This window comes from Rhinatrema bivittatum, chromosome 2 (assembly GCF_901001135.1).
Source record: "Rhinatrema bivittatum chromosome 2, aRhiBiv1.1, whole genome shotgun sequence".
In the NCBI taxonomy this organism is placed as follows: Eukaryota; Metazoa; Chordata; class Amphibia; order Gymnophiona; family Rhinatrematidae; genus Rhinatrema; species Rhinatrema bivittatum.
In genome coordinates this window covers 722,546,482-722,572,114 of record NC_042616.1, presented here as the reverse complement: position 1 = coordinate 722,572,114, position 25,633 = coordinate 722,546,482, and the positions used below count along the sequence as shown (strand labels likewise).

Below are 25,633 nucleotides of genomic sequence, written 5' to 3'. Positions count from 1 at the left end.
CCCTTGCTGTAGTTACATGATGTTAGGTTCCATATTAGGAGCTACCACCTAGGAAAAAGATCAAGGCATCATAGTGGATAATACTTTAAAATCGTTGGCTCAGTGTGCTGCAGCAGTCAAAAAAGCAAATAGAATGTTAAGAATTATTAGGAAGGGAATGGTTAATAGAACGGAAAATGTCATAATGTCTCTGTATTGCTCCATGGTGAGACCGCACCTTGAATACTGTGTACAATTCTGGTCGCCGCAACTCAAAAAAGATATAGTTGCGATGGAGAAGGTACAGAGAAGGGCAACCAAAATGACAAAGGGGATGGAACAGCTCCCCTAAGAGGAAAGGCTGAAGAGGTTAGGGCTGTTCAGCTTGGAGAAGGGATGACTGAGGGGGGATATGATAGAGGTCTTTAAGATCATGAGAGGTCTTGAACAAGTAGATGTGACTCGGTTATTTACACTTTCGAATAATAGAAGGACTAGGGGGCATTCCATGAAATTAGCAAGTAGCACATTTAAGAATAATCGGAGAAAATTCTTTTTCACTCAATGCACAATAAAGCTCTGGAATTTGTTGCCAGAGGATGTGGTTAGGGCAGTTAGTGTAGCTGGGTTCAAAAAAGGTTTGGATAAGTTCTTGGAGAAGTCCATTAATGTCTATTACTTAGGGAATAGCCACTGATATTAATTGCATCAGTAGCATGGGATCTTCTAGTGTTTGGGTAATTGCCAGGTTCTTGTGGCCTGGTTTTGGCCTCTGTTGGAAACAGGATGCTGGGCTTGATGGACCTTTGGTCTGACCCAGCATGGCAATTTCTTATGTAAAGGTGGAGAGATTTATTTATATTTAGCTTTTTGCACTTTTTTCAGCATTCAAAGTGGATTACATTCAGGTACTGTAGGTATTTCCCTATCCCTAGAGAGCTTACAATCTAACCCCCTCATTTATCAAAATGTGCTAAGGTGTTTTCACATGTGTTAAGGGCTTATCGCATGGGAAAAGCCCTGTTAACGCATGTGATAGCACCATATTGTATGGTACGATGCAAATCCGAAAAAGAGGAGGAGTTAGGGGTGGGATTTACCATGTTGTTCATGGATGAGAGAGAGAGAGAGAGAATAATGCCCTCATACTAGATAGGTATTTATATCCCTATGGGAGGCCCACCTAGAAACTCGAGGTAAAGTTTAGGTATTAGTGTAGGGGTTAGGGACCACTTTGACATTCAAAGTGAGATGTACGAACAGAACAGTGCTCTCTAGTGAAGATTTGTTGACCCTCGGAGTGAGGACACTCACCCAAAGCTGAGATTTGTGCAATGTTCTCTCAACCTAGCTTTATGAGAGAGAGAGAGGTAGAGCTTTATGAGAGAGATGGAGGTAGAGAGTCCATCAAGCTAGGTTGAGAGAACATTGCACAAATCTCAGCTTTGGGTGAGTTTTCTCACTCCGAGGTTCATCAACTCTTCACTAGAGAGCACTGTTCTATTTGTACATCTCACTTTGAATGTCAAAGTAGCCCCTAACCCCTACACTAATACCTAAACCTCACCTTGAGTTATTAGATGGGCCTCCCATAGAGATATAAATACCTATCTAGTGTGTGGTCATTATGGTTAGGTTCTTTCTCTTTCTCTCTCTCTCTCTCTCTTCCCCCTGGTGGTTGTATGTAGAAAATACCACATTCTGACAGTGCAAAAAAGTTATCACAATTTGCAGTAACTTAGCTCTTTGCATAGGTATTATTGCAATAAAGTGCCTATTACCATAAAACACACCTCTTTTTCTATTACAGGTGATATTTAGTGTATTTTGATAAATCCAGGCCTAAGTTTGTACCTGAGGCAATGGAGGGTAAAGTGACTTGCCCAACGTTACAAGGAACAACAGCAGGATTCAAACCCTGGTCTCCTGGTTTATAGGTTTATAGCCCACTGCTCTAACCACTAGGCTACTACTACTACTACTACTACTACTACTACTACTACTACTACTACTACTACTACTACTACTACTACTACTACTACTACTACTACTACTACTACTACTACTACTACTACTACTACTACTACTACTACTACTACTACTACTACTACTACTACTACTACTACTACTACTACTACTACTACGTTTCCCCGAAAGTAAGACAGCGTCTTACTTTCTTTTTACCCCAAAAAGTCCCACTATGTCTTACTTTCAGGGGATGTCTTATATTGGAAAAAACCTGTAAGACATCCCCCGAAAGTAAGACGTAGTGTTCAAAAAAAAATAAAATTTTTTAAATACCTGTCGGAGGGCCGCATGGGTCCAGGCGGCTGGCGGCGGGAGCCGGGTGGTCGCGTGTTAAATCTAGGCCGCGGGCGGGTGGGCGCTTGTTCCCGGGGGGGGGGGGGGGCGGGTGGACGCGCGTTAGTTCGAGACGGCCGGCGGGCGGCAGGTGGTCGCGTGTTACATCTAGGCCGGGTCGCACAGGCGCGCATTCACCGGCGCTGGGGGCTGCCGGTGGGGGCTGCCGGTGGGGGCTGCGCATTCACCGGCGCTGGGGGCTGCCGGTGGGGGCTGCTTTCGGCGCTCAAGGCAGTCACATGCCGTGACTGCCGTGACGTCACAGCATGTGACTGCCTTGAGCGCCGAAAGCAGCCCCCACCGCCGAATCGCAGGGGTCGCACAGGCGCTGTGGGCCTGTGCGCGCATTCATTCACTGCCGGTGGGGGCTGCCGGGGGGGGCTGCCGAGGCAGCCCCCCACCGGCAGTGAATGAATGCGCGCCTGTGCGACCCGGCCTAGATGTAACACGCGACCACCCGCCGCCCGTCTCGAACTAACGCGCGTCCATCCGCCCCCCCCCCCCCCCCCCCGGGAACAAGCGCCCACCCGCCCGCGGCCTAGATTTAACATGCGACCACCCGGCTCCCGCCGCCGGCCGCCTGGACCCACGCGGCCCTCCGACAGGTATTTAAAAATAATTTTTTTTTGAACACTACGTCTTACTTTCGGGGGATGTCTTACATTAGCCGACCCCCCTAAAATTCCCACTACGTCTTACTATCAGGGGTGTCTTACTATCGGGGAAACACGGTACTACTACTACTACTACTACTACTACTACTACTACTACTACAACAACAACAACAACAACAAATAATTATTGGGGGGAAGGAAAACAAACAAGCTTTCTGCAATTGAGCTGCTCTCCTCTAAGGATCTGCCCACAACACTGTCCCTGCTGCCCCGGAAGATGTCCAGACAAATGGCAAAAAAGAAAAGAACTTTGTTTTTTCGGGCAGCAGGGAAAATTCAGCCAGTGAGCAGTTTCTGGAGAGGCGCAGATGCAAGGCCATAAAAGTATAGGGGGAAGCAAACTTGCTCTTTAGTTGGGGAAAAAAAAGAGGGAAAAGAAAAACTGGATTCAACAGTTGGGGAAAAAAGAAAAAAAAGTGGTAGTAGTGGGAGGAGGGGGGTGGGATGGAGTCTTTTTCCTCAAAAAAAAACTACTGCAAAGGGGTGAGGACAAGAAACCAAGGCAGGCTTGATGCAAAGACATCAAAGCAGGGTCAGACAGGGTTATGTAGGGTCGAGGCAGGGTTGCCAGGTTTTCATGAAAGAACAAGTACTACCGGTATTTTCCAAAAAAACAAGCCGCCAAAAAGCCCAAACATGATATTAAAACTACTTTTATTAGAAGATATTTATACACAGAAAACACTTAAAAATACTTTTGTGAGTGTAATGGAGGAAACATAGTGGCTTGTAACAGTATTTAACTCCCTAAAATGTCCATCAGATTTTTGTGGATTACATACACAGATTGTTCCAGCCAGTATGTGCTAAAAGTACATTTTTAAACTCACAATTCATTATTCAGTAATGGCTTCTATCTCTCCACCCTCCCATGTAGGCCAGTTGTATGGTTGATTGGTGCACCACCACTCCAGTCTCAACCTTCACATGCATCTCCCCCCCCCCCCCCAAGCACATGTCTGGCCCCCACACGCTCATTCTCCCCCCCCAAGCACGTCTGGCCCCCTCGCACTCATTCCCCTCCCCACGACCTCCAAGCACATGTCTAGCCCCCACACACTCATTCCTCCTCCAGGTACCTCTTCATTTTGATTGTTGCCAGTTAAGTACTTCATTTCCTTCAGCATTCAAGCCTGCCTTGCTGCATAAAATCTTCCTCGGTCACCAGACACTCTTGCTTGCCATCAGTACCTGTCTGCCCACGTGTTCCTCTGACGGTGGACAAGCCTCATCGGCAGCAGCAGCCAATCATAGGGACAGCTGGGCTCAACTCTCACCCACCAAGCCCAAAAAACCGCGATTGGCAGAAAAAAACGCCTAATAATAAGCAACCCACAAATTGAAAAAAAAAAGCCCAAATTTGCAGGAAATAAGCAAGGTTGGCGACACTGGGCTGAGGCTTGGGTGTGGTGCAGGCAAGGAGGAGGAGCTTGGCAAGGATGGAGAGCAGGCATACTGAGCAGGCTGAGTAGTGAGGCTGAGTACTGAGGCTGAGTAGTGAGGCTGAGTAGTGAGGAGCTGGTGTGGTTAGCATGGAACGGAGCTCTGAGGAGACCTCTGCTGGTGAGGAGACGACATGCTGCGTGTACATTGAGGCTGCATAGCAGCTGAAATCATAACAAAATTTTTCAAGAGTTTTCAAGGGTTTTCAATCTCGCATAAAGATGTAACAGTTGTGTGTTGCATGTTTTCACAATGGAAATGTTTAATTGGTTTAGAATTTAGTCTACTGGTTAGTGTATCACAGTACATAAGAACAAAAGGCTTGCCATGGTGGGCCAGACCAAGGGTCCATCAAGCCCAGTATCCTGTTTCCAGCAGGTCACAAGTGCCTGACAGGATCCCAAGGGGTAGATAGATTCCATGCTGTTTATACCATGAATAATAATGTTTACTCGTTCCATTCCATTCATTACTTTATAGACCTCTATTATACCTCCCCTCAGCTGTCTCTTCAAGCTGAAGAGTCGTAACCTTTTTAGCCTTTCTTCATAGGGGAATTGTTCCATCCCCTTTATCATCTTGTTCACCCTGTACCTTTTCTTATTCTGCTGTATCTTTCTTGAGATGTGATAACCAGAACTGCACACAATACTCAAGATGAGGTCGCACCATGGAGTGCTACAGAGGCATTATGAGATTCTCTGTTTTATTCTCCATTCCCTTCCTAATAATTCCTAGCATTCTATTTGCTTTCTTGGCTGCTGCTGCTGCACACTGAGCAGAAGATTTCAATGTATTTTCAACGATGACACCTTGATCCTTTTCCTGAGTGGTGACTCCTAATTTGGAACTTTGCATTTTGTAGCTATACTTTGGGTTACTATTTGTATACAGTATAAGTTTATTACCCCTATTTGATACAATAGCTTGAACAAAGAGAGGACAATTTTCATATTTTCCCAGGTCAACTGGCTTATCTAATAATTGCCCTCTGCACAATTAAAAGAGTGAGTGGGCTTCTATAGCACCTGTGCTTTTAGACTGGTGGAGGTGTGGTGTTCCCAGGAAGAGGGCAGCACATGGAAACCCTCTGCATAGGTTTGATTTTGAAATCTACTTGTGGTACTTTCCAGCCATGTTCTACCCATAGAACATGGCTGGAATGCAGGGATGAAGTCTGCAGATACCTTATAGCTAGGGACCTTGCAGGTAGGTTTCGGAGAGAAACTGTCCCCATAATTTTACTTTGAAAATTAGTTACATGGTTTGTACATGCAGCTTTTATAGCCAGGTGAGCTTTCTGAAAATTATCAATGAATTTTTATTAAGTAGTAACAGTTACAAATGCATTTAATAAAAAGCATGGAAATACATGCATTTGTAGGAAAAGACGCAATATTTTATAAAGTGTAAGAGAAATAATTTAGAAAATTGCAAACAATGGGCCTGATTCAGTAAGGCTTTTCTTGCATTCCCTGTCTGTAGGAAAAATGCTTAGGGGTAGATTTTCAAAGGTTTGCATGCGTAAGATACGCGCACAACACCCGAAAACCTACCCCTGCCTCCCCCTGTGCACGCCCCGGGACGCACGTAAGTCCCGGGTCTTGAAAAAATGGGCGTTCCGGGGGTGGGGCCGTGGGCGGGGCGCCATCCCGGGGGCGTTCTGAGGGCGGGACTGAGGCCTCTAGAACAGCCACCGGGCCGGGGGATGGAGAGCCAGCGTGCGCAAGTTACGCCTGCCCGGAGGCAGATGTAACTTCTTCAATAAAGGTCGGGGGGTTTAGTTAGGGCTGGGGGGCAGGTTAGATAGGAGAAGGGAGGGGAAGGTGTGGGGGGGTGGGGGGAGGCGGAAGGAAAGTTCCCTCCGAGGCTGCTCCGATTTCCATCCGAGGTCGCTCCGATTTCGGAGCGGCCTCGGAGGGAACAGAGGCAGGCTGCTCGTCTCGGCGCACGCAGGTTGCACAATTGTGCACCCCCCTGCGTGCACCGGCCCTGGATTTTATAACATGCGTGCAGCAGTGCGCGCATGTTATAAAATTGGGCGTAGATTTGTTTGCGCCGGGTTGCGCGAACAAATCTATGCCCGCATGCATGTTATAAAATCTGGCCCTTAGTGAATCAAACCCAATATTAGCAATAGTTAATATTTGATGATTTAGGGGAATATAGATTTTAGATGTTTGCATTGACACAGATTCATAAAATGTGGAATTTACTTAATCTGCTTTAATAAGAATCCAACACTTTCTTTTGATTACATTGAACAGACTTAAATCCTTGTTCTTTATATAGCTAGAGCCCCTGGTTTCCTGTGACAGAATTTTCAAGATTCTGCAGCAGGAGTTGGCAAAGTTCTGTGGCAGATTTTTCAAAATTCTGCAGCAGTTATGTGGAAAATATGCACATATTTGCAATTTAAATAATGTATTTCTGTGTCTAGGTAACTGATCTAGTTCTTTATTAAAGGAAAAAGGGATTTTAGTAATTGGGGCTAGAGAGGAAGGAGGGTGAGGGATCTGGGCATAGAAATAGATGAGGTTTCAGAGGAGGGAAATGAAGGAGGAATCTTTGGCAGGAGGGGTAGAGAGAGAAGGGATAGCGGAAGATACAGGGAGAGAGAGGAGAGGAGGAGGGATTTAGGTAGGATAAGGAAATGGGATGGGAGGAAACGAGAGAGGGAGGGGAGAGATCAGGAGTGGGGTGGAGGAGGAAGAATCAGAGATGGGAAAGTGGGAAGCAAGGGAGTGTTGGGGATGGGGTGGAAGAAAAGGAGGGAAGACTGTGATTAGCAGGAAGGGAAAGAGGGAGGTCTAGAGATGGGAGTGCAGGAGAAGGAGAGAATGGGGTGGAGAAGAAAGAAAGTCACAGCCCCCCAATCACACCTCCAGTCCCTTTCATCCCTCACTCTGACTTTTGCTTCCCCCCTCCAATGAATCCTCTCACTTACCCTGGTTCCCTCCCCATCACAAACCCTGGTACACTCCTTCCTGACCCCAACAAGCCACTCGCCTGGTTCAATCCTGCACCCATTAGGGGTGTGCATTCGTTTGCAACGTATTGGTAATCCGCAACTTATGGGGCCATATTCGTTGTATTCGTGGGGAAGCAAAACATATCGCGATTCTCCATGAATACAACAAATCTTCACCGAATTATTCGGCCATCTAAAGGAGCGAATTTAAACAAACCCCCCCCCCACTCTCCTGACCCCCCCAAGACTTACCAAAACTCCCTGGTTGTCCAGCAGGGGGTCCGGGAGCCATCTACTGCACTCACGCCGTTGGCTGCCAGTAGTCAAAATGGCACCGATAGCCTTTGACCTTACTATGTCACAGGGGCTACCGGTGCCATTAGTTGGCCCCTGTCACATGGTAGGAGCAATGGATGGCCAGCACCATCTTGTGCTCCTACCATGTGACAGGGGCACCCTCCTGACCCCCACAAGACTTACCAAAACTCCCTGGTGGTCCAGCGGGGGGTCCGGGAGCCATCTATTGCACTCACGCCGTTGGCTGCCAGTATTCAAAATGGCGCCGATAGCCTTTGACCTTACTATGTCACAGGGGCTACTGGTGCCATTGGTCGGCCCCTGTGACATAGTGAGGGCAAAGGCTATCGGCGCCATTTTGAATACTGGCAGCCGATGGCCCGAGTGCAGGAGTTTGCTCCCAGACCCCCGCTGGACCACCAGGGACTTTTGGCAAGTCTTGTGGGGGTCAGAAGGGTCCCCCAAGACTTGCCAAAAGTCCCTGGTGGTCCAGCAGGGGTCCGGGAGCGATCTCCTGCACTCGGGCCGTCGGCTGCCAGTAATCAAAATGGCGCCGATAGCCTTTGCCCTAACTATGTCACAGGGGCTACTGGTGCCATTGGTCAGCCCCTGTCACATGGTAGGAGCAAAAGATGGTGCTGGCCAGCCGTCCATTGCTCCTACCATGTGACAGGGGCTGACCAATGGCACCGGTAGCCCCTGTGACATAGTAAGGACAAAGGCTGTCGGTGCCATTTTGAATACCGGCAGCCAATGGCGTGAGTGCAGGAGATGGCTCCCGGACCCCCCGCTGGACCACCAGGGAGTTTTGGTAAGTCTTGGGGGGTTAGGAGAATGGGGGGTCGTAGTTAATTAAATTTTAGCCGGGAAACGAATAAGAATGAACACATGAACGTATCGGGGGCCCCCCTTGCTGAATGCAATGTATCTGCCTCCTGATGAATACGAATACCGAATGCAATGTATGCGGTCCCTCTGAACATCCCTAGCACCCATCCCATTCCTCTCATCCCATGGTGATCCCCAGTTCACTCTCTTCCCCTCCCACCTTAGTTCACTCTATCCCTCCTTCTCCTGCAATCCCCAGTTTACTCTGTGACTTCCTCCCACCTCCCCAGTTCACTCTGTCCCTCCTTCCTGATCCCCTATAGATTCATTGCCCCCCACCCCCACAACCACAGAATCACTCCATTTCCCCCCTCCCCCGGATCCCTTCACTCATTCATGCAGTTAAACAGGAGGTGGGGACAACCAGCTTTATAGCGCTTCTAGTGCCTCCTTCTCCTCCATTACTAGGCTTTGCCAATTCAGTGGCAAGGGCCACATTTTGTGGCCCTTACTTCAGAATCACGAGAGAGAGGGGGCCCTGACTATAGTAGTAATGATTAAATTACAGCTAGGGTTGCCACCTGATTCCCCTCCTTCCCCTCTCCCTCCTAATCTCCCATCGCCATGTCAATAGAATCGTTCTGGTTTTGCACACTGGAAGCTTTGAGCTATAGGTCTGATATTCATATGGAAAGCAATGGGAGAAATCAGAGTTACAAATTAATATATACAATAGGGCAAAATTAGGACAGGATCAGCCTGTTTGGCTAACTTGGTTAAAATGGCAATCCAACCTGCACGAAGGCCACAATGGTTCATTAAAGCATAAACCCAAGTTCTTCATACCCTCTTGGTATGAGCCAGCTGATCCTGTTTTGCTTCTGTAATCAAGTCTAAGCAGGATAAAATGAACAGGAAGTACTAGTTTTGTTTCTTCAAACTGATCTGTTTAGTTCTGGGTTTTTTTCTGGGTAGACAAAATACATTCAGCTGCAGGACAACAACACATTACAACCTTTTTCTGATACCTCAAAAGTCGGAACTGGCCATGGAATCAACAATTGCTTGGTGAAATCTACGATACCTTATCATATAAATTAACAGATTAAGGTCCATAGATGATGTCATTACTACTTTTTCCTGCTAGGTCTGAATTAACCTGTGTGAAAAAAAAAACCTTGTGGGATTTTTGAAATATACCAGACGCTGAACTGACAGAGAAGGTGGCCTCTTATGCTGCCAGTTGAATAGCCACAATCATTTTTAAACCAATTCTGCATAAGACTGTCTTGTGAGACTGCAAAAAGGTCAAAGGTTGCCAGGTTTAGGATTTCATGAGAACATAGGCTTGTTTGGATATGGGCCAGAAGCTTCGTTCACCTGTCTGACAGGTAACAATTACAGAGCAATAGCTTTCCTGATTGGAATGTGGCCGATGGGGCCCAGCACTGAGGATCTGGTTTACCTGTTAGGCAGGTGTGGGCTGTAGATTTCAGATAGGTATGTGCACGCATAGCATTCCAAAGAATCGTTTTCCTCTTAAAGACAGCGATGGCTGCAGAGCAAAGGGGGCTGGGTTTGGCACTCACAGTAGACAATTGCTAGCTGAGTAAAGGGAATTATTTATTTTCCTTTCACGGACCATAATTCAAGATAGTGATTCTCTTATGTTTTCTATTTTTGGGTATGGAAATCAAATAGTTTTGCTTTGGGAGGAATAAATTTGCAAACTAACCAAATGAAGTGAAAAGGTGTTCAAGAGATCAAAATTTATAGTGCATTGGGCTAGGAATCTCAAACAGAAGCATTGTTCATAGTTATGGTATGGGATTGTGCTTTTCACTCTTTGGCATAGGGCAGTACAAGTTCAACAAGTACGTTTGTGTGCACAGAGAAACTTTTCAGCCTGATTAGTTTGGGATGTAAAATAATTTCTACAGTCATAGCTTGGTATCTCTCTCCCTTATTTTTATTTTTTAGATTCCACTTTTTGACACTTCAAAGGGGATTACATTTATGTACTAGGGATATTTCCCTATCCCCACAGGGCTTATAATCTAATTTTGCACCTGAGGGTAATGTGACTTGCCCAAGGTCACAAGGAGTGATAGTGGGAGTTGAACCCTAGTTTCCCTGGGTCATAGCCCACTGCTCTGACCACTAGGCTTCTTTTTCAGAACCCCTGTTCTGTCACTGATTTGAGCCACTGTACTTTTTTTTTCACCTACCTCACTTCATTCAAAATTTTTTTAAGTAAAACTTGGATTGGTATTAGGTTTTATCAATGTAATAGTGGCAGCTCTTAATATATCATTTATCTCATGTTCAGATGCAATGCTTCTTTTCTTGAGATCATCCTAAACCACAAGCCATTTTCTTGTTTTGTTTTTTAAACAGACCTTCAATATAATAATTTACAGAAGCAGCAATGCAACATGAATTTAAACAAAGTTTATAATTAAGAATCTACTTAAAATACCGTTTAATCGCTTATGGGAGAGGGGGCAAGATGGCCGCCACCCAATAGGTCTGCGAGGAACGTCGGGGAAAGGCTGGTTACTTCTTTGAGTTATTTCCTAAGTAATTATGCCCCATACTAAGAGGAAGAGGAGACTGAGGGGGACAAATGACAGCTTCCCCCCCCCCCCCCCAGGAGTCCTCTCAGCCCTGAATCGATGGATTCTTTGCGGGTGCAACAGCCTCCACGCCGGCAAGATTGGTCACTGGGAGAGAGACGCTGGAGCGTGTGTCCTCATCCCTGACCTCAGACATCTCTTTGAGCCCCGGTGAGTCGAAGCGGCCCGCACTTCCAAGTGTTATCGACGCAGAGCCAGGCAGACCGGTTGTGATGGAAGCTCCCCAGGCAGTGCACCTGGGTGGAGCAAGCTTGGCGACATGAGAAGGAGAGTCCAGTGGAGTGCGAGAGGAGGTGGCCTACCCGGGAAGAACTTCGGAGGAGGTTATACTGCGCCCGTTGGAAGGGAAACATCAGGGAGAGTTAACCCCTAATCTACAAGGAACCGTGCGGTGTGAACAAGGCAACATGGAGGAGGGAGAAAACCATTTAAGAGCTATGAATGCAGGGATTGGAATTTCAACTTCGACCACGAATACATTAGAAGGTATTTGGACTGCGCTGAAATCTATAGAACAATCCATTAAATCCCTCTCTCAAATAACTTTAGATACCAGAGAGCAAACGATAACTAATAACAAATTGATAATGTCATTTAATGAAAAAATGGAAGGCTTGGAAAAAAGAGCTGATTTAATAGAAAAAGTGCAACAGAAGTTAATAATATCTGAAAAAACAACTAGCAAAAGATTGGAAGGAGTAGAGAACTCATTGAGAGCTCATAATCTGAGAGTCCTCAATTTCCCGGTACAGCATCTAACTTCCCCCCTGGATATGTTCAAGATTTATATGAATCGTGTTCTTAAGATTCCAGAAGCAGCGACATCAGTTATCGTTAAAGCTTACTATTTACAGCAAAGAGATCTAACAACGGAGCAAGCTATAGCTGGGCCTCAAGTGGGAAATTTGGACTTAACTAACCTTCTTGAAACCTCACTGCATTCAGAGATCAATTTAAGGAAGCCTATGCTTATTTCATTTGCTTTTCTTTCTGAAAGAAATTATATATTCAAATTATTCCTAAGAAATAGGCAGGTATCCTTTTTTGGTCATCCTATTTGGATTTACCCGGACGTTATAAAAGTAATCCAGTTGAGACGTAAGGAGTTTCTCTCAGTGAGATCAGAAGTTATTCAGCTAGGTGCTAGCTTTGTATTAAAATATCCTGCAAAATGTTGTATAAGATATAGGAATGTACAATATGTATATTTAGAACCAGACCAGCTCAGGGCTTTTTTACGGTCATCCTTCCGGGAAACTCCTGTTACTGCTTCGGCAATGTAAAAAATAATGGCTATTGAACTATTGGGTAGTGACTTTGTTTTGTAATTTAGGGTAAATTACCTATATTTGATGCTCTTTTCTGCCCCCCCCCCCTCCCTTCTCCAATTTTCTTATAATTTTGTTGTTGGAAACATTGAATTTAGAATGTAACTGTTACACAATTTTCTTTCTATTATTATACTGTGAAGACAACTTATTTTCTGTACAAGTGTGATATCTTGGGTATAATTTCAAAAAAATTGAAAATAAAGAATTGAAGAAAATACTGTTTAATCACAAAGCAATTACTTCCTATTTATAAGAAATATCAAACTATTGTCATTTTAAGATTCTTTTTTTGCAGGTCTTGTGGGTATAGTGCTGGGTAACTAATTCCTTTTTTCTGGGAGGTGGGCTGAGAGGCTGACTTCATTTGTTGACAAAATGTGAAGGCATAAAAGATACATGCAATATGTTTGCTATTCACATCAAAACAGTGGTGGCAATACAATAAATATTTCTTAACAGGAAATGTAATTCTCCCGCTTTGGCCATGGTCATAATACTTCTGTCTTCTCAACAGAGTTGAGCAGCAGGTTCTCCATCTCAGTCAAAGTCCAAGAAAGAATCATCCTTGATTTGTGGCTCAAACCTTATGTTTAATCTTTGGGGAGAAAGGGCCGAGGAAAGGCAGAAGAAGTAATTAGTCCTCCGCTGTTTCATTAAACATGAACAAAGCTTCAAATTTAAAAAGTCTGTATAGTATGGGTATACGTTGACACCTCATTATATAAGCAGTCCAAATATTTCCCCGATCAGACATATATGTCATACACCATATGTATTAGTTTAGTTTATTAAAATGTATATTCTACATATATCACAAAAATAGGTCATGGTGGATAACAAATAACATACATAAAAATGAAAACAAATAACATATGCATAAAAATATCAGAATTATTAGGTATACATAAAAGAGAAACACACTAAAAAGGAAGATGAACATCACCCAAAACATTGATCATGATAATAAGCAATCCAAACTATTGTCATCCATTCCTGGTGTCACTGTCTAGTTAATACTATAAAGCATATAGTCTCTTAATAAAAAGCCTGTTTAAATATGTTTTTAGTGCTTTCTTTAAAAAGTCATGACATTCAATTTTCCGAATTGAATCTGGCAATGAATTCCAATTTGAAGGGCCTTCAACTGAAAATACCCTCTGTTTGGTAATATTAAGTCATGCCAGCTATAAAGTTGGAATATCCAACAAGCATTTCCATTCTGATTTTAGCTGACATGGCAGTTTATATATTCTTAATAGAGTTTTAACCCAACAGGTGTGGTCATTCTGTATCATCCCTGTGAATCAAGGAAGAATGTTTAAACAAAATCCTCCATTTGATTGACAACCAATGTAAAAATGACAAAAGGGCGGTTTTCAGTCAATAAGCAGGCTGAATTAGCCATGCTCAATGGGTGAAATAATCAGGTGGTATCTTGCAGAGCTGTCTCTCTAAGGGGGTCATTTATCAAAATGCGAAAAGCCTCGTTAACGCATGCGATAGCACCATATCTTATGGTGCGATGCAAATTCAGAAAATAGGAGGAGTGTGGGCTGGGTTAGCCTGTCTGTGAAGAGCTATTGCACAGCTGTAATGCCAATTTTAACTACACCTCTTTGAATTGCATTAGGCTGCTGATAGCTGCTGTGACTGTGTGGTAAGGTTTCATTGCCTTTTGTGATGTCTCCTGTAAGGCCTATCTGAAGGGCCCAGAGCCTAGAGAGAGAGAGACTGGCCATAATGTCATCCCCATAGGTAGGTATTTGTATCCCTATGGTAGGCTCACCTAGTAACTCGAGGTGAGGTTTAGGTATGAGTGTAGGGGGTTAGGGGCCACTTTGACATTCTATGTGACACATACGAACAGAACAGTGGTCTCTTGTGAAGACTTGATGACCTTTGGAGTGAGAAAACTCACTCCAAGATGAGATTTGGGCAATGTCCTCTCCACCTAGCTTGATGTTACCCAGGTAGAGAGTCCATCAAGCTAGGTTGAGAGAACACTGCACAAATCTCATCTTGGAATGAGTTTCCTCACTCCAAAGGTCATCAAGTCTTCACAAGAGACCACTGTTCTGTTCGTATGTGTCACATAGAATGTCAAAGTGGCCCCTAACCCCCTACACTCATACCTAAACCCCACCTCGCGTTACTCGGTGGGCCTACCATAGGGATACAAATACCTACCTATGGGGATGACATTATGGCCAGTCTCTCTCTCTCTCTCTCTCTCAGTCCACCCAGTGGTCATATGCAGGAATTACAACAGGTCTGACATCTATCACAAATTCAGATATTGTTATCTCAATGTGCACTAACTTAGCTCTTCACATAGCAAATTGCGATAAACTGAATTTTTGCATAAACCACGCCCCTTTTGCTATCGCATGCGGTACTTACCGCATTTTGATAAATCCAGGCCTAAGTCAGTCAAAGTTTTTGTGTACTGAGCATGCATGGGCCTTCCCGCATGACCGACTGCTCCAGAATTCTCTTAAGTCTCTTTTTAAACACACTTCACACGTATGCAAGAGATCCTGTCTATCTATTCTTCAGAGCTCTCATTTTCAACACTCTTAGCGAACCAAAAGCACTTTTTAGTTCTGAACATGACTTCCCATCTGATTTCAGAATTCAAATATTGTTCCTGTGGATACACATAATGTCCATTACGAATGGCCACAACTATTGCTACCTTTTCCTAGATCCAGAGCATGACCAGGCAAATTGTCAGGACTGCGGCAGCATGTCCCCAAGAGCTTAACACCAGAGGGCTGACAAGATAGCTTGCCTCAGAGTTAAGTCTGATCATCTGGCAGGTAGCTCCTCTTCTGGCAGTAGTTGCAGCACTAATGGGGAAAACAGGAAATCCTTTCAGATCTCCCCAAGTGCATGAAAAGACTTCCAGGACAAAAATTGCCATGTAGAGTCTGAGTGGCCACCTACTAGGCCAATAGTGCCAGAAGCATTGACGACACTCCCTTTTCAAAACAGTAGTGGTTAAAAAGAAGATGGCACACAGCACATCTAAAAAAGTGTCACACAGCATACCTCTAGAAACAACGCACGGCGCACACAGGACGCATGGTTTCAAAAAACAGTACGGAATACGGTCTATAAGAGCCAGGAAGCAGATAAAAGAACATAGACCAGTTGTCTTAGTTCTTGGATTGTATTTATCAAGGAGATCAAGTATAAATCAAGTAAAAACAAAGTATAAATAATCAAAATTTTGCCTACAGTATGGTCCAAAAAAACAGTACGGTAGACAATCTATAAGAGCCAAGAAGCAGATAAAAGAACACCTGAATGCCATAGCGATGTTACGACATTAATATATTGAATGTAATTTAAATGCTCTTTAGGACACATTTTTTAGAATGTTTTAAGAGCAAATCGATTGTGATCTTCTAATTACCTTTTACTGCTTACCTAAGAGTTTACATTGCGCACCGCAATAGAGTAATCGGCCGCAAGAGTTATAGTTTTTTCCGCAGCTTTTTATGTAGTTATAAATGGGATTAAACCTTAACAGTGTTAGATGACTGGATTTTAAGGCTCTCAATATATGAATTGCATCTGCTAAGCTAAGATCTATTTATCTACAAACACAAAATCAGGATGCACGAAATATATTTATACCAATGAACCAGACTGAGCGGCCACTTAAGAGCAATTTATGAATGAAATCACTCGTCAGTGTAATTCTTTTAGAAAAAAAAACAAAACGCGATCTCTTGTCGAAAATAGTTGTTTATGATAAATGATACCGACAGTGGATTCTCAGACAGACCTTACTACCAAAAATAATATTATTTGGAGTGTTCCTCAATGAAATTACTAACAGCTTTTAACATAAAGCACGATTAACATATTTTCAAAGGTACAAGTTGTGGCGCATGAGGACTAGTTTTTCCACAAAGTATGAGATGGAGTCTCGGTTTACTCATTGAGACATCTTCTAAAAGGTCATAAGATTTTGAAATGCTTAAGTATGTAATTAAGGTTGGCAAAGTTTGGATTAACGTGTAGATTCAGTGTATCATTGTCAGCCTTAATAAAAATGTTATTGATGCCACATGGCTTTTTTTTTTAGATGTGAATATTATTACAGCAAATCTCAAGTGATTAATGTGCAACATACAATTTGAGGCACAGATGGACGCTGTCATAGAGGTAAAATATCATAATTCTTTTTCATATTAAATAAAGATTGTTCAATATTTTGAGTTAATATTGCTCTGGAACATTAATTTTTTGCCTTTGTTTCCCTATAGAACTATTAATTAAGGAATTCATACTGTTTGAACAAAGATAGCTGTTCCAGTGTCCAAAAAAAGGTACTAGCTTCATATTATCTATTTACTTAATTGAATTAATAAACGTTTTTCCTTTTTTTCTTTCTCTAACCTATGTCCCCATCATATTAGTACATATTATGAAATTTTCTATTGCATGCATGTGATTGCTCATTATATTCTGTCTATTCGTTTATATACCTAGTTGTTTTTAATTTTTATATGTTACATTTTTATACATTTACAAAAGTTCTGACAGCTGCAATTGGCCCCTCTCTTCCAGGGCCAGTGCATTTCAATATGCGAGCTAGGCATCGCCCAGGGCACCAGGCATTAGGGGGTGGCAAAAAGCAGCCATATGGGGCTGCAAGCAGAGCCCATCCCACTCACAGCTGAGAGGAGTAGAGTCTTGGCAGGCCACGACTGGCAGAGGCTCACCAGGCCATGTGCAGCACCCATCCTGCTTGTGGCCAGGAAATGCAGGCACTCGGTGGGCTGCAAGCAACGCCCATCCTGCTCACAGCTGAGAGAAGCAGAGAATCAGTGGACCGCGAGCAGCGCCCATTCTGCTCGCAGCCAAAAGAGGCAGAGTCTCGGCAGGCCATGAGCGGTGCCTCTGTTTGTGTGTGGGTGTGGGTGTGTGACCGAGAGGGATTGTGTGTATGAGAGAGCAATGGTGTTAGTGAGAGAGAGGGCGGGAGCCTGTATAAGGGTGCATGTGTGAATGAGACAAGGAGCCTAAGTCTATGTAAGAGAGGGGGCCTGTCTGAGTGAATGAGGTCGGCGCCTGAGCTGGGGCCTGGACCCGGGGGAAGAGAGAGGGGGAACAAGGCAGAAGGTTTGCCTAGGGTGCCTAATGCCCTGCTCTCTTCCCCACATTCTCACAAAGTGCAGCACTGGGATTTATGATTCTTGAAGGCTGCAGTTGGTCCCTCTTTTTCCTAATTGTGCTAAACATGCAGCAATGCAGTTTGAGGCTTCTAATCGATGCAAATGGCCCCTCCTTGTCCCCCTCCTCCTGGTCTGTAATAATATGGGGTGAAGTTTTTGGGTCCATAATAGGCTGTGGCAGCAGCTCAACTCATCACAGGTAGCAGCAGCCTACTCATTTTTTCCCCAGCTAAACTTTCTTGCATCCTTTCTGGAGGACCCCCTGGGATGGTCTCATGGACCCCTGGTGGTCCACAGACCCCAGGTTGGAAATCTCTGTCCTAGATGATTTTGGGAAAAAGGTTTTCCTAGGAACCATGTTAGCTGCGAGAACAACATCAATTGTATGTAGTTCAATACTTATATGACTGTGTACAAAACCTAAAGCCATATATTCACTCAGACTCCAGCAAACAGTTAATGCTCCAATCACTTCATGACCTAGAGGAAGGTCTTAGACATCTCATTCACCTAGTCTATGAAGTATCTGATACAATGGTGAGAACATCTACGGCATCCATTGGTGCAAGAACAATGGCTTGGTTGCGAGCAAGCGGAATCAGGTAAGGTGTCGAGAAGCTTGATGATCTCCTATGCTTGGGAGAATACTTCTGAGAAAAATTAAGAGAAACAGTTGCTCAGATCAAGGAACAGAATGTGGCTGTTCAATCCCTGTCAACACAGAACAAACCAGGGTGGGGGGGGGGGGGGCAATAATCAATGTTATTTTTGTCAATATAAACAGCCAAACTACCCCTGTAGGCAGTACCAATCATACCATCCTTATTGTCAGCCTTTTTTCCAGCAAAGCCGACAACAGCCACAATCCACTCAACAAAGGGGATGCTAGACAGCCTGGCACACACCAAAGCCGCAGCCACAACCTTCCACAAAACCTCAGAGTTTTTAACCAATCCATTGCAACAGCCACAGATTCTGGTCAGGAGCAGAATACAAAACTTCCAACATGCCTGGATAAAGATAACTAATGACCAGTGGGTCTCAAAATAATTCAAACAGGTTATCACTTCAACTTCTCCTGACCACAAATCCTTGTTGTATTACACAACCATCTGCCTCTTCTGACTCAAGAAGCACAGAAATTGCTAGACCAGAGGGCAATACAGGAGATACCACCCCAAGATTACAATAAGGGGTATTACTCACATTATGTCCTAATTCTCAAGAAGATGGGGATCTTTTCCTCCATGCTAGATCTTTGGTCACTAAACAAACATTTCCATCAGGAGAAATTCAAGATGACATCTACAGGCACCGCATTACCCTTCTTCCAGCGCAACAATTGAATGTACTCTCTCGACCTAAAGGATGCATGTGCACATATCCCAATCCATCCCTGCTGTTGGTGCTACCTCTGCTTCCAGGTTGGACCGATGCACTACCAATACAAGGTCCTCCTGTTTGAACTCTCATCTGCGCCAAGAGCTTTCACGAAATGCTTAGCAGTGGCTTTGGCACATTATGTCATTTCGGAGTGCGTCTCTTTCCCTATCTGGATGACTGGTTAATAATAGCACCAAACGAATGGACACTTCATTATCATACCGAAATGACAATACACTGCCTAGAAACCTTGGTATTTCTCATAAATTATGAGAAATCTATGCTCCTCCCGGCACAACAACTCCAATTCATAGAAGCGCAAATAGGCTTGGATCTGATTGAGTCTTTCTCCCTCATAAGCAGTCACTCAAACTTTGCATCTTCGCAAACAGACTTCTAAGGTGCGGGGGGAACACCAATTTGACATGTACTTGTTGTGCTCAGTTATATGGTGGCTGCCATCCACGTAGTTCCATTAACACGACTACATATATCTCATTTGCAAAAGGGGTCAAAAAGGCAATAGTGCCAATTCCTTCAACCATTGTCAACAAAAGTGCAAATAATGCAATCGATGACACAGGAAATAAAATGGTGGCTCAGCCAAACATATTGGAGGAAGACATCTCCTTGCATATCAATTAGTCCTAACTACTGATGCTTCCACAAAGGGATGGGGAGCTCACTTCCTCTAGTACAAAATGCAAGGTTTTTGGAATCATGACAAACAGACATGCTCTATAAATCTGCTGGAACTCAGGGCTTTGCGAAATGCCCTCAGTGTGTTGAAGCACCTCCTCAAAGGGACAGCTCTGATCACCCATACAGACAACCAGGTAGCTATGTTCTATGTGAACAAACAAGGTACAGGGTCTTGGAACCTCTGCAAGGAGGTCTTGAAAATATGGGAATGGGCAGACAGTGCCAATGGAACTTTACAATCGATGTACTTGCTAGGCATTGTGAACATGGAGATGGACCACCTCAGTAGGATATTCTGCCCACTTGAATAGTTTGTAGTGCATAATCTGCAGTTGCCTTGTTCCAACGTTGGGGTCAACCCTGGATAGACTTATTTCCCATGGAACAGAAAAATAAAGTTCTCCAGTTCTATTCAATTCGTCCCAGTCCTCACTGGGAAGTGCCAGACGCATTCCTGTTGTCATGGAGTAAGGGAGTAAGGGACTAATTCCCAAAATGGTGCAAAAATGCATGTGAGATCAAGCCATGATGATTCTAATAGCCTCTGCCTGGCCCAAGTAGCCATGGTATGCATATCTCGTACAATACTCAAATTCCCCTCCACAACACCTCAGGAACAGATCTGTTGACACAGGAGGAAGGATATCTTCTCTATCCATTGTATTCAACTTTGAACCTAATTGCATGGATGTTGAACACGCAACCCTAGTGCACTGGAACCTTCCAGACCCAATTCAGAGTGTCCTTCTCTCAGCAAGAAAACCTTCAACTAGGTGGAATTACAGTTTCAAATAGCTTCGCTACCCCAATTGGTGCATGCAGCATTGTCTAGACCTCTTTAAGTGTGAGCCCCAACATTTGTTGTCCTATCTTCACCACCTCTCTGTGACCACACTCATAACCACTTTGGTTAGAGTATACCTGAGTGCCATAGCAGCACACTATCATCAGGAAAATGGAGCTCCAATTTCCACAAACCCACTAATCTCCTGCTTCATGAGGGGACTTCTTCACCTATGATCCCCCAGTGAGGTGACTCCCAATGCTGTGGGATATCAATATAGTCCTTATTCTCTAATGAAACCTCGCTTTGAACCCTTGGCCTTGGACATTTTTTTTTAATTTCTCACATGGAAAGTGATCTTCTTGGTAGCTGTGATCTCTGCATGAAGAATAAGTGGAATCCAGGCTCTGGTGCATTTCCCACCATATCTCCAGTTCTTCCATGACAAGGTGTCCCTCTGACCCTACCCAAAATTCTTACTGAAAGTGGTATCCCCATTCCAATTGAACCAGAGAATCTTGCTTCCAACGTTTTTCCCAAAACCACACAAGTATAAAAGGAAAAAACTTCTCCATATGCTAGATTGCAAGTAAGCCCTAGTGTACTATAAAAGACAGACTCAGACTTATAGGAAAGATCCCAGCTGTTCATTTCCTAACACCCTAACAGACTAGGGTCACCAATGACAAAGCGAACGCTCTCTAACTGGATCACAGCCTGCATTAAACACTGCTATGCTCACTCATTCTCTCAATCTTCCGGACTTCATGAGAGTGTATGAGGTACACTTGAATAATATTGCCATTGAGGACATAAGCAAAGCTGCCACTTTGTCATCCATACGTACTTTGAAAAAACACAACTGCCTTGCTAAAGCAGTCACAGCTGACAGTCCATAGACAGTGCAGTCCTTAATTGCGCCACTACATCTTAGTTGGCTGTGTATGATGGAGGCCGGGTTGCAAAAAAGAAAAAACAGCAACAATAAGACTCTTCTCATGTACCAACTCTCAGCTTGGGACTCCCCATTGAGCATGGCTACTTCAGCCTGCTTATCGATGAATAAAAAACAAGTTTTGCTTACCATAAATGGTGTTTTCTGTAGATAGCAGGATGAATTAGTCATGCAAAACCCACCCTCCTCCCTGGACAACAGCTACTACGAAGGACTCAACTAGCTTTATCTATTGAAGAGAGGAATGGAAGGAAGGTGGGAAGGAGGTGGGAAGACTCGCACATGCTCAGTTCAGAAAACTTTAACTCACCTTGAGCGATAGCTTCGCAATGAGCCCCCTGATAACTTAACCATTGAGCATGGTTAATTCATCCAACTATCTATGGAAAGCACCATTTATGGTAAGCAAAATTTGCTTTTATATGATCGCAGATTGAGAACCCAGTGAATGAGGTTGAAAAGAACTTGCAGGCAGCTCAGTGTATATCCTTTCTTCATGTTCTACTTTTTGGCAATTCAAAGCAGATTACATTTAGGTACTCTAGGTATTTCCCTATCCCCAGAGGGCTTACAATCTAAGGCCTGGTTTACTAAGGCTTTTCTTCCATTCTGAGTCAATGGGAAAAATGCATAGTAAATGAGGCCCTAAGTTTATATCCGAGGCAATAGAGGGTAAAGCGACTTGCCCAAGGTCATAACAAGCAGGAGTGAGATTTGAATCCTAACTTTCCTAGCTCACAGTCTGCTCCTCTAACCACTAAGTTACTTCTAGTGGTTAGAGCAGCAGCATAAGTGCCTGTAATGCAACATGGAGGTCATTTGGTTTTATAAATGGTCACAGTCTTCTGAGGAGTAGCCTAGTGGTTAGAGCAGTGGGTTATGAACCAAGAGACCAGCGTTCAAGTCCCACAGTTACTGCTTGTGACCTTGGGCAAGTCACTTTACCCTCCATTGCCTCAGGTACAAACTTAGATTGTAAGCCCTCTGAGGATAGGTAAATACCTCCAGTACCTGAATGAATTCACTTTGAAGTGTTGCGAAAAGTGGAATATAAAAATCTAAAATAAATAAAATTTATAAAAAGAGGAATTAACCATAAATTTAATATGATTAACCTAACACGCCTTGTGATTTGGGGGGGTCACTTCACTGTCTGTTGTCTCAGGTCCAAACTTAGGGATCTATTTAGTAAGCCGAAGTATTTCCAATAGAGGGTGAAAACGCTGCAGGATTTGTTAGACCAGCAGGTCTCAGCTAGTGTATCGTAACACACCAGTGTGTCACCAAGCACATGCTGGTGTGTCGCCACACTTCCCGATCCACCGCTGGCCCAGCTGCTCCCCCTGCCCCAACAATATGCGACCTCTTCCTCTTTGCCTGAGCGTGAAATGCCGATAGCCCAGATGGAACTCTGCCTAAGAGCTGGAAGAAGCACTCAGTTAGTGGCACTAGGAGCACAATCTCTTCCTCCTACCTCTGCGGCCCAGACGAGGAAGCGATGTGCAGTGGCCATGCCTGCAGGAAGAAGAGACCCTGCTAAGCTACAGGTATGTGCAGCATTGGCCCAAAGGAGAAGGGCAGTGCGGCCCACAGCAAAATGACAATCAATGTCAGCCCCCACGGCTGATGGGACTCCTTTCTCAAGACCATAATGGCTGGAAGAGGAGGCTGCAACTGCCACCAATTGTTTTTTGGTGGGCAGGGAGTGAGTGAATGAGTGAGCATGTGTGTTTGAGACCCTGAATGTCTGTGAGAGAGATAGCTTGTGTGTAACTGTGTGATTGAGTGTGTGTGTGTGTGTGTGTGAGAGAGAGCACATGTGTGTTAAGTGTGAGAATGAGAGCTGTGTCAGTGTGTGATTGATATCTTTTGTGTGTGAGAGACAAAGCATGCATGTATGTGAGTGATTGAGAGCCTGTATGTGTGAGAGAGCATTTGTATGTATGATTAAGCACCAGTGTGTTTAAGTGAGAGAGCAAGAAAGCATGGTTTCTGTGTGTGATTGAGAGCCTGTGTGGGTGAGAGAGAGCATGTGTGTGTGTGTGTGATTGAGAGCCTGTGTGTATAAGTGTAAGAGAGAGAGAGCATGTCTATCTGTGTGTGATTGAGAGAATGTGTGGGAGAAAGCATGTGTGTGTGTGACATGGAGAAGCCCGTGAGTAAGTGAGAGAAAGAGAGAGAGTGTGTGTGTAAGTTTGTGACTGAGAGAGGAGAAAGTTGCAAGCAAACCCCATCTCCCCTCCTCTTCCCTCCTCCTGCTAATTCACAACAATCGTAGGGCACTTGGAAAGCCAACGTTCCCAGGTATGCAGAGCAGAACATTTTTTTATCCTTATTAATTTTAATTATTGGGTCTTTGTGTCTGCTGTTTTGAAATATTTTATTAGTGTCTGGAAATTTTTTATATGAGTTTTTAATTATTAGATATTCTATTCATCAGCTTTTTTGAAATAATCTGTTCTTTTTATTAGTATGGTTTTACTGCTATTGATTTTATATTTCTTGATTTGTTTTCTGACAACTGGTGATATTTCTGTTTTTCCATTGTTGTACTGTACACTGAGTCTCTGGCTTGTTGCAGTTTCCAGTTCAGTTTTTGTCTGCATGTTTCTATTTATACTTTATGGTCTCTTTATTCTTTGTTAGGTGAAGGCCTGCACGTGTGACTGAGATAAGGTATTCTGTGCATGGTAGAAAATCGGCACATCCAGGTATGCCCGCCGGGAAGTGCGGGCACATGGTCGCGGCGTGCACAAGTGACAAATCTACCCCTTAGTGCCTTAGTTATCGGGCGTTCCAGGCAGGGCACATAAGCTACGTGCCGTTGCTATACAACACTACGATAAGTGTCCTCTTTTTTCTGTGGATATAATTTGCTGTGGATAAATTGTGTGGATATAAACAAGAAACAAATTGAAAAAAAATGAAAAGAAAAAAACGGAACAGTTAAGGTTTATCTCCTTTAAAAATAACTTAATTTGACGAACCCGATGATTACAAACAATTTGTGGTGAGCAATTCACTTTATACTGGGTTACAAATCCCATATTCATTTAAGTGAATATAATGAAAACTCGGCATAGTGTAAGCATATTGGCTCCCGAAGGAGGGTTTTTGTCATAGGTTAAATAACATTGGCACTTTTGATAACGTGGTTTACCATTTACTGAATTTTTTAAATATGTTGTGTCATACACTTCTTTAACATGTACTTTCTCTTACACACTTTCCCCACCTTCCTGCTCTGTTTTATTACAGTTATCTACTCTAACCAATACCTTGTTGCAGGGAGTCAGGAACAACTTTGGGTCAGAGCCATTCATATATCATTCAATCCTCCACATTCACACACTAAGGGCCTCATTTTCTAAAGTATCGCAGGCCTGCGATACTGTAGAAAATCACACTAACGGGGGGTGCGGGGGCGGTCGCACCTCCGCGATGCGATCGCTGCTGGCATTGCGCCCAATAACTACACCATAGAAGGTGTAGTTATTGGGTGCGAAATAGCCAGCGAAAAGGGCCTTACCTTTCTGCTGTGCGCGCCGTCCTCGCGGAGTCGGCCCCGGTGACGCCCCCGACTCCTCCTCTTCCGGGGCTGACTCCGCACCAATTTCAGTAGCGCAGGCCTGCGATAGCTTTGGAAAATGAGGCCCCAAGTGTAGTTATTATAAATTCCCATAAATGTTCCCCTTAGGTTTTCTCTTTTTTTTTTATACTGGTCATGGCAGAACTGATGAACTGCGCTTCTTGCTTTTCTGTCTTCTGATACAACTATTTCAACTGCCATTCTTTGCTTCCAAAGCAGATCCCTGCTCTGGTGACATCACTTAAAAAATAGTGCATTTTAAAAGTTCCTAGATTCCTAACACAGGCAACAGGCGACAACCATTTCCATTTCATTTCTAACATTTAAAAGTGGCTAAACTGTCTCCAGAAGTGCCAGGGGAGCTGGTCTCTATGCTCCTTTGATGTTCCTCTGCCGCCATTTTTACAAGGTGGCGTTTCTCCTTGCAGCTGTCCCTCCTGCTGAAACTGTTTCAACCAGCAGACTCCATTGTCATGGCAATATGCAAATTATGCTGCACGGAGAACTGCAA

At 44.0% G+C, this 25,633-nt stretch overlaps 1 long non-coding RNA gene across 1 annotated transcript in view; it reads left to right on the top strand.

Annotated features, from left to right (window-relative positions):
* LOC115085605 overlaps positions 1 to 24,955 on the top strand; it is an 85,075-nt gene extending 60,120 nt beyond the window's left edge. Inside the window, exons 2-4 of the long non-coding RNA XR_003854905.1 lie at positions 16,617 to 16,696; positions 16,798 to 16,860; positions 24,180 to 24,955. This is a non-coding gene — a long non-coding RNA (uncharacterized LOC115085605). The remainder of the gene's footprint in view (positions 1 to 16,616; positions 16,697 to 16,797; positions 16,861 to 24,179) is intronic.
* Positions 24,956 to 25,633: the final 678 nt, after the last annotated feature.